Source organism: Montipora foliosa, chromosome 6 (genome assembly GCF_036669935.1).
Source record: "Montipora foliosa isolate CH-2021 chromosome 6, ASM3666993v2, whole genome shotgun sequence".
Lineage (NCBI taxonomy): Eukaryota > Metazoa > Cnidaria > Anthozoa > Scleractinia > Acroporidae > Montipora > Montipora foliosa.
In genome coordinates this window covers 17,010,775-17,018,274 of record NC_090874.1, presented here as the reverse complement: position 1 = coordinate 17,018,274, position 7,500 = coordinate 17,010,775, and the positions used below count along the sequence as shown (strand labels likewise).

The 7,500-nt window shown below is 45.1% G+C and overlaps 1 pseudogene; it reads left to right on the top strand.

The window, feature by feature from the left end:
* Positions 1 to 6,148, top strand: part of LOC138008761 (uncharacterized) — a 7,919-nt pseudogene extending 1,771 nt beyond the window's left edge.
* The last annotated feature ends 1,352 nt before the right edge of the window (positions 6,149 to 7,500 follow it).

The window sequence follows — 7,500 nt, the reverse complement described above, 5'->3', positions numbered from 1 at the left end:
TATCGTAAAGTCCGGCTTCCCGGCTGGGACCTCCCATGCCGGGGTTGCTGGCATCATTGCTAAGTCCCTGGGTGGCCTGGTGGATTCAATCCACGTCTGCCCAGGGGGGATAATCCGTATATCTTTCATAGACCCAACTCATAAAAAGACCTATGAGGAGGCCGGGTTCATCTCTTTTGGGGAAGTTCGTTGTAACGTGGTGGTTTCGACCCCTATCACTTTTGTGATGGTATACTTGTTTCCTTTCGAAGGGGGCAACGACCGTGTTAAAGAGGCCTTAAAGTTTTTTGGTGATGTAAAGGAAGTCCGTCACCAGCAGTGGTCGAACGTACCTGGGGTTCATACAGGTACCCGTCTAGTGCGCATAGTGTGCAAACATGATATTCCGCGTAATATTATTATTGACGGTATAAACTGCCGTGTGTGGTACAAAGGTCAACCATTGGTTTGTGATATTTGTAATGATAACCACAAAGCAGCTGACTGCCCGCTCAAGGGTAAATGTAAACGTTGTCATGAGGCTGGGCATTTCGTTCGGCATTGCCCAAAGCCTGTGTGGTTTGTTCCAGGAAGACCAGAGACGGACGCGGATAGTGATGATGATATTGTTGATGGCGGGAACGATAATGATAATGATAATGATGTGAATGGTGGGGCTGCGGCTGGTAATGTTGCCGCGCCAGTTGTGTCTAGAGTTGTTGAGCCTGCAGTGGGCTCGGTTGTCCCTGATCCTTCCTCCCTGGTGGCTCCGGCCCCGGGGGTGGGTGTTGCGTCTGGGGAGGGGGTGGGCTCTGCGTCTTTTTCGCAGTGTTCTGGTTCTGTGTTGGGCTCTGAGTCCATGTGTGTGGACGATAGAGACAATGAGCTGGATGAGATGGTGAGCCAGCCGTTGCTGGGCAGTGGGTCGGAGAGGGTTCTGGATCCCTCTCCTAGCCCGGGTTCTGTCAGTGTTTTGGGGGCCTCCACCGGTCAGGTGGGTGTGCCTGAGGAGGAGGTGTTGGATTCCTCCCCTTCTTTTTCTCCCCTTTCGGGGTCTGTATTATCCGTTGAATCATCATCGGGTGTTTCAGGAGATGGGGTGGACTCGGGTGATGATGCTCCGGCCTCTTTGGTGGACTCTAGACCTGTTAGGTCTAAAATCCCGGTCAAAGTTGGGCGTAGTGGTTCGGGGGGGTTGCATCCCCCTCTTGCGTCAAGGGAAGAGACGGCAAGTTTGGTTCAGAAGCTAAAGGCAACTCTTCCGTCATCCACGGATGATCTTGTTGTTTCAGGGCGGGTTGAGGACTCTGCCCAGCCCTCGCCTCCGTTTGCCGTTCCTCTTCCTCCCCGGGTGAGTTCTCGTAGTTCTGGCTCGGGGATGGCTCTCCGTCCGTCCTCTCGTTCTCGGTCCCGTTCCGGGGACGAGAGGCCTCTTCTAAGCCCGGATCCTCATAGGTCTCGTCGTCGTGCTTTTTCGCCTAGCCCTGCTAGGCGCCGTTAATTTTACCGTTGTCTCGCCACCTTTTAGTTTTTTGTCATGGGTTTGTCACTACTTTTTTGTTATATTATGGCTCTCACTGTAATTTCTGTTAACGTTAATGGGTTGAGGGATGGTGACAAGCGTCTTGGATTTCTCCAGTGGTTGTCCCATCTCTCTCCTTCGGTAGTTTGTCTACAGGAGACCCACGCAGTCTCTAATGATGATCTTCTTTCTTGGTTTTCTCGGTTTGGTTATTTGTGTGCTGGTTCTTTTGGTACAAATCATTCTCGTGGCGTGGTTGTTTTGTATCGTTCGGTTTTGGAGTGTAAGTCTGTTGTTTGCGAGTTTGATGGTCGTTTTGTTTTGGTTGAGTTTTCTCTTCGTGGTTCTGTTTTTCGGGTTGCTTCTATTTATGCTCCTAACCGTAATCCTGATCGTGACGCTTTTTTGGTTCGTTGTGTTGACTCTATCGATCCTGCTGTTCCTACTCTTTTGTGCGGTGATTTCAACACGGTCCTGGACCGTGTTCGGGATCGCCGTGGGTCTTGTCCTTTTGATGTCTCTCGTGAAAGTTCTGCTTTGTTGTCAGCGTTGTTTTCGGATTGTTGTGTGGTGGATATTTGGCGTGAAAGGCACCCAAATGATTCTGCTTTTACCTGGTTCCGGCCCGATGGGGCCCTTGCATCGCGCATTGACCTCATCGGTTGTCCGTATGCTTGGGTGCCTTATGTGTCTTCTGTAGACATTCTGCCATGTCCTTTTTCTGATCATTGTGCTATTTCTTTCTCATGGGCTCTCCCCAGCTCCGTTCCTCCGGGTCCGGGGTTGTGGAGGCTCAATCTTTCTGTTCTGGATGAGGCCGAGTATATCGACCTCATCTCAACTTTTTGGTCTTATTGGCAGTCTCGTCAGTCTCTTTTCCTTCCCTTACTAGGTGGTGGGACAGCGGCAAATCCCATATTAAGCGTATAAGTATTAATTATTGTAAAAATCGTGGTAAATGTAAAGTAGTTGAACGTAATATTTTGTCTAGTCTTGCTGCTCATCTTAAAAGTCATATTGATTCTGGTCGTCTTTATTTCCTTCCTGTGTACCTTTCTACTCTGTCTCGTCTTCGTGCTATGGATGTTAAGGTTGCTCGTGGTGCTAAAGTTCGTGCCCGGGCGAGGCGGGTGGAGGAGGGTGAGTCCTCCTCTGCTTACTTCTTCCGGCTCGAAAAGAAAAACGGCACTGACCGTAATATCTCGGCGCTGAGAGCTAGTGATGGTACTTTGGTTACGGATAAGGATGGGTTGTGTGATGTTTTTCGTTCTTTCTATTCGGATCTTTTCTCTGCTGCTCCTTGTGACTCCAATGCTCGTGCTGAGCTTCTTTCTAACATTTCTTCGCCGGGTTCTTCCTTTTGATGATAGTGAGGTGTGCGAAGGTCTTCTCAGCCAGGAGGAGTGTTTTGCGGCTCTTCAGGGCATGGCCCGTGGTAAAGCTCCTGGTTGTGATGGCCTTCTCATGGAATTCTATTTAAAATTTTGGCATGTTTTGGGTTTTGATTTAGTTTGTGTTTTGAATTCTGCGTTTGGGTTGGGTTCGTTTTCTCGCTCTCAGCGCCGGGGTATCATTACTTTATCATTTAAGAAAGGGGATCGTCTTGATCCCAAAAACTGGCGTCCAATCTCCCTGTTGAATGTCGATTACAAAATTGCTTCTCGTTCTATTGCTGCTCGTCTTCTTAAGGTTATTCATTTGGTTGTTGATAAAGATCAGTCTTGTGGTGTTCCTGGCCGTTTTATTGGTGAAAATGTTGCTTTTCTTCGTGATGTTGTTGATTTTTGCTCTTCTTCTGGTGCTCCTGCTGCTCTTCTTTCTCTTGATCAAGAAAAGGCATTCGACAGGGTTGATTGGACGTTCCTTCGTTCTACCTTATATGCCATGGGTTTTGGGCTGTCGTTTGTTGGGTGGGTTAATTTATTTTACAATAATGTGAGTAGTTGTGTTAATGTTAATGGTTATATTTCAAATTCTTTTAAGTTATCTCGTGAGGTGAGGCAGGGATGTCCCCTGTCCCCCCTCCTTTATGTTTTAGTTGCCGAAGTACTTGCCTGTAATATTCGTTCTAGTGGTTTAATTTCTGGTTTGTCTCTTCCTGGTTCTTCGTCTTCTTTGCCTGTTGTTTCTGCCTATGCTGATGACACTACGCTGGTTGTTTCTTCTGTTCCTGGTATTTTGGCTGTCTTTGATGTTTATTCTTTGTACGAGAAGGAGTCTGGGGCTAAATTAAATTATGGTAAATGCGAAGGTTTGTGGTTGGGTGGTTGGAGTGGGCGCACTGACTCACCGGTTAACATTACTTGGTCGTCGGTGAAGGTGTTGGGGGTTGTTCTGGGTCCGGGCAATCTGGAGGAGGACAATTGGAGGCCGCGTATCACCGCGGTGGAAAATGCTTTGAACTCTTGGCGTCAGCGATCGTTATCTTATTAGGGCAAGGCACTTGTTATCAATGCCTTGGCCCTTTCCCGTGTGTGGTACGTAGTCTCTCTTATCCATGTTTCCCGGTGGGTCAGTGTTGAATTAAATACGTTAATTTTTAAATGTTTCTGGAGCGGTAAGCGGGATTTGGTCGCTCGTCGTGTTGTGGTTCAGCCTTCTTGTTTGGGTGGGTTTTCTGTCGTGGATTTTCAGTGTAAGGTTATGGCGCTTCATGTTCAGTGGGTTTGTCGTTTTGTTTCTTCTCCGTCTTCTTGGGTCTCTTTCGTGGTTTTTTGGTTTTCTTCCCGGCTTGCCGCTCCTCCGCATCTTGTTTTTTCTGCTCCGCTTTGTTTTTCTCCGGATTCTCTGCCTCCGTTTTATCGTTCTCTGTTGACTGCTTGGCGGGCGTGTAAAGGATCCCTTACGGCGTCTTCTTTGGGTATTGGTTCGGGTATTGACTTTTGTCCTGTTTCTACTATGTCTACGAAGTCTGCTTAAATGTGAACATTTAACAGAGATATTACCAACTTTTTTGAAGTCTGTAAATGGTTCAAGTTTTCCAGTGAATGCTGTCTCTCCTCATTGTGAGGAGAAGTTCTTTCCTTTGTTTGGTTCTCTTCATTGGTCTTCTACTTGGCGTCAGCTTTTCTTTTTTGATTTGGATCGTCCTGTTATTGATTTATGTTGGAAAGTCTCACATGAGGCCCTTTACACGGCCGAGAGGCTTGCTGGTTTTGGTTATGCTCTTTCTACTGCTTGTTTTTGTTCTGCTCCTGTCGAGTCTCTTTCTCATTTGTTCTTTCACTGTCCTCTGGCTGTCAGTGTTCTGTCGTGGCTTCAATCACTTATGTTCTTGGCTTCTCCTCTTTGTCCTTCTCTCTTGGTTCGTCATGCGCGTTTTGGTTTCTCGGCTGATGAGTTGCCTGTGGTTCCTCGGGTTTTTGAATGTTGAATGTCTGCAAGTTTTGTATTTGGGGGGCTCGGAATGATTTTCGTTTTAGGGGTGTTCGTCCCTCGGTTGTTGATGTTATGGAGCGTGTGAAGTCTCGGGTTCGGTTTAATCTCCCTTTGTTTTTCCGTCGTTTCCAGTCTGACCGCCGTCGTCCTTATTTTGTCCGTCAGTGGGGTGCTCGTGGTGTGGTGGCTTCGTTTCAAAATGATGCTCTGGTTGTTCATATTTAAGTTCTGGTTTTGTGTTGTGTTTGCGTGCCCTGGCCGTTTTCTGGGATGAACCAACGTCTTGGCGTTGGGTGAGTCTGTTGACGGGTGGCCTTTTATTGGTCACTCTTCACCCTTGTGCTGGGTTGTGCTCGTTTTGGTTTGTCTAGGTGTTTTTGAGTCTTTTTTGTCGTTTTGTCGAATTGTCATTTAGGAGTGTAAGTCAGGCGAGGCATCTCCTAGATGCAATTCTTCGTTTTGTCTGTTTGTCTTTTGTTAATTGTTGGTAGGGGCGGGGTTCGATTCCCCGGCGAAGTTGGCGTGTTGGTGCACCCCCGTTTGAGGTGAACCGTTGTGTTTGACGGATTCGTCGTTATGTCTGGCGGCCATTGCACTCACCCTACCGGGGGGCCAGCCATTCGCCTTAAATACAAAAAACATTGCCAAGAAAATTGGACTTGACAATTGACCCGGTCACCAATCAGAGACGCAGTAGGGCGAAGGTAAGGGAACTGCTTCAAATGAGGGAATGTGAGAAGATCAAAGACACTTGCTATCAAGGTTTACTTGTTCGAGATGCTCTTGCTGAGACATTTTGGTTAGAGAAAGAAACTGGTATCATCAAGTAAGCAGACCTAAACTGGGTTTTAAGTTTATTCATGTATCATACAGTAATTCTACCAAAGTAGATGTACCGGTAACAGTGATTACACTTCATGAAAGAAGTGTGTTGAGTTATGACTTGTAGGAATCACAGAGGATGTAAGATGAGGCACAAGGATTGTCAGAAAATTTGTTTCATTATATGTAAGCTATTAATTTTGATAGGTAGGAAGACTTGTTATCATGTGAAATGATATGGATGCAACTGGGTGGCAATCAAATTTCACTCCTAGCTGTCTAAACAATTGGCTGTAAGAAATAGTTCTTGATAACCCCTCCTGTATCACAACCTTCATTTTTACCTTCTCACTTTTAAAAGTGGGCAAAGAGAATTTGTAATCAGGGCCATGAATAGAAAAAGGTGAACCAAGGCACTAGCCTCGGTAGAAAGTTTAAATTTCTGTAGTTTTGTGTGGTTCCTGTTAGTTTAGGAGACTCTCTTTTATGAATAAAAATATATATGAGAGTTTTTTTCCCTGATATTGCATCTGAGAAAAATAATCACCATAATACAAATCACCAGACTTGTAAAATGATTTTATTATGCAACTGAAGGTTATAACACAACAATACTACCAAACTTACAGTGATTACCAGCTGCAGGGAAACGTAAAGCTGTAAAAACTGACATAACGTTTCCTTTCTTGGCCCTTGGACTACAAGGCCCATCTATTTCTTAGTAATACTAATTTCAACTACACAACTTGTTTGGTCACTTTTCATTTTAACAATAATAAACATTTACATGGTTCATTTTGAAGTTTTGGTTAAGTGTTTGAATCAAAAGAACCTTTATGAGCATAGAAATTCCGCTGCTGGAAGTCAGAATTCAGTACAACATAATTTTTGTCATTCCTTTCAGAAATCCTCTTTCTCTTAAAAGTCCTGATTACATTTCCCATGCAGATCAATCAGAATTCAGCTTTGTTTCTAAGTTTTAGCCTTACTTAAGTTGATGTTATAGACTACAATCACCTTGAGTGAGATATTACATATAATGATAAAAGGGGCTTGCATTCCCTTCTCTCAAACTTATGGGAGAACCTCTTGGGTTACTTGAATCTGTGAACAAAGAGGGGGAAGGTGCCATGGGGGGAACTGATATTGGTTGAAATGACCTGTAGTTTCCCTCCCACAAGGTGTAATCAGACTGAGGAGCAAAATTTGAGGCAGGCATAGAAAGACCTTGGTTAATGCCACCTGGGAAAACATAACCCCCCTGATGATGACCAGCTAATCCATACTGTGTCTGTGGGTTAGGGTTGGAATGTGTTAAAAGCAATTGGAAAAGTTTGACCTCGTGCTCTCTTGATTTCTCAATATCTGATTTTAAGAATTGGATGAGCTGTTTTGTGGGGTCATTTTCAATTGCACTCCTCATTAAGTGAATAGCTTCAACCAATGGGTCTTCTTTTTTCAGTTTCTTGGTTGGAGCTGATTTCACAGGCACAAACTGCTTACCAACACAGTCTTGAGAAGCTACACTATTGCCCTCGTCTTCTGTTGACTGAGTTACCTCCTCTCTTGATGCTGATGCAGGGCTCGAAATTAAAAAAAATTCCAAGTCGCCTTTTGGCGACTATCAAAGAAAAAATGGTCGCCAAATGCAAAAATGCAGTCGCCAGCTAGTACAAGAACAGAAACTCAGATTAGAGCCTCATTTAATTAGCATTGTTGTTCGGCTTCTGGTAGATTGTGGCAGCTGCGGTTGTGGGATAGACCGAAATACTCGATCTTGAATGACTTAAAACATGAAA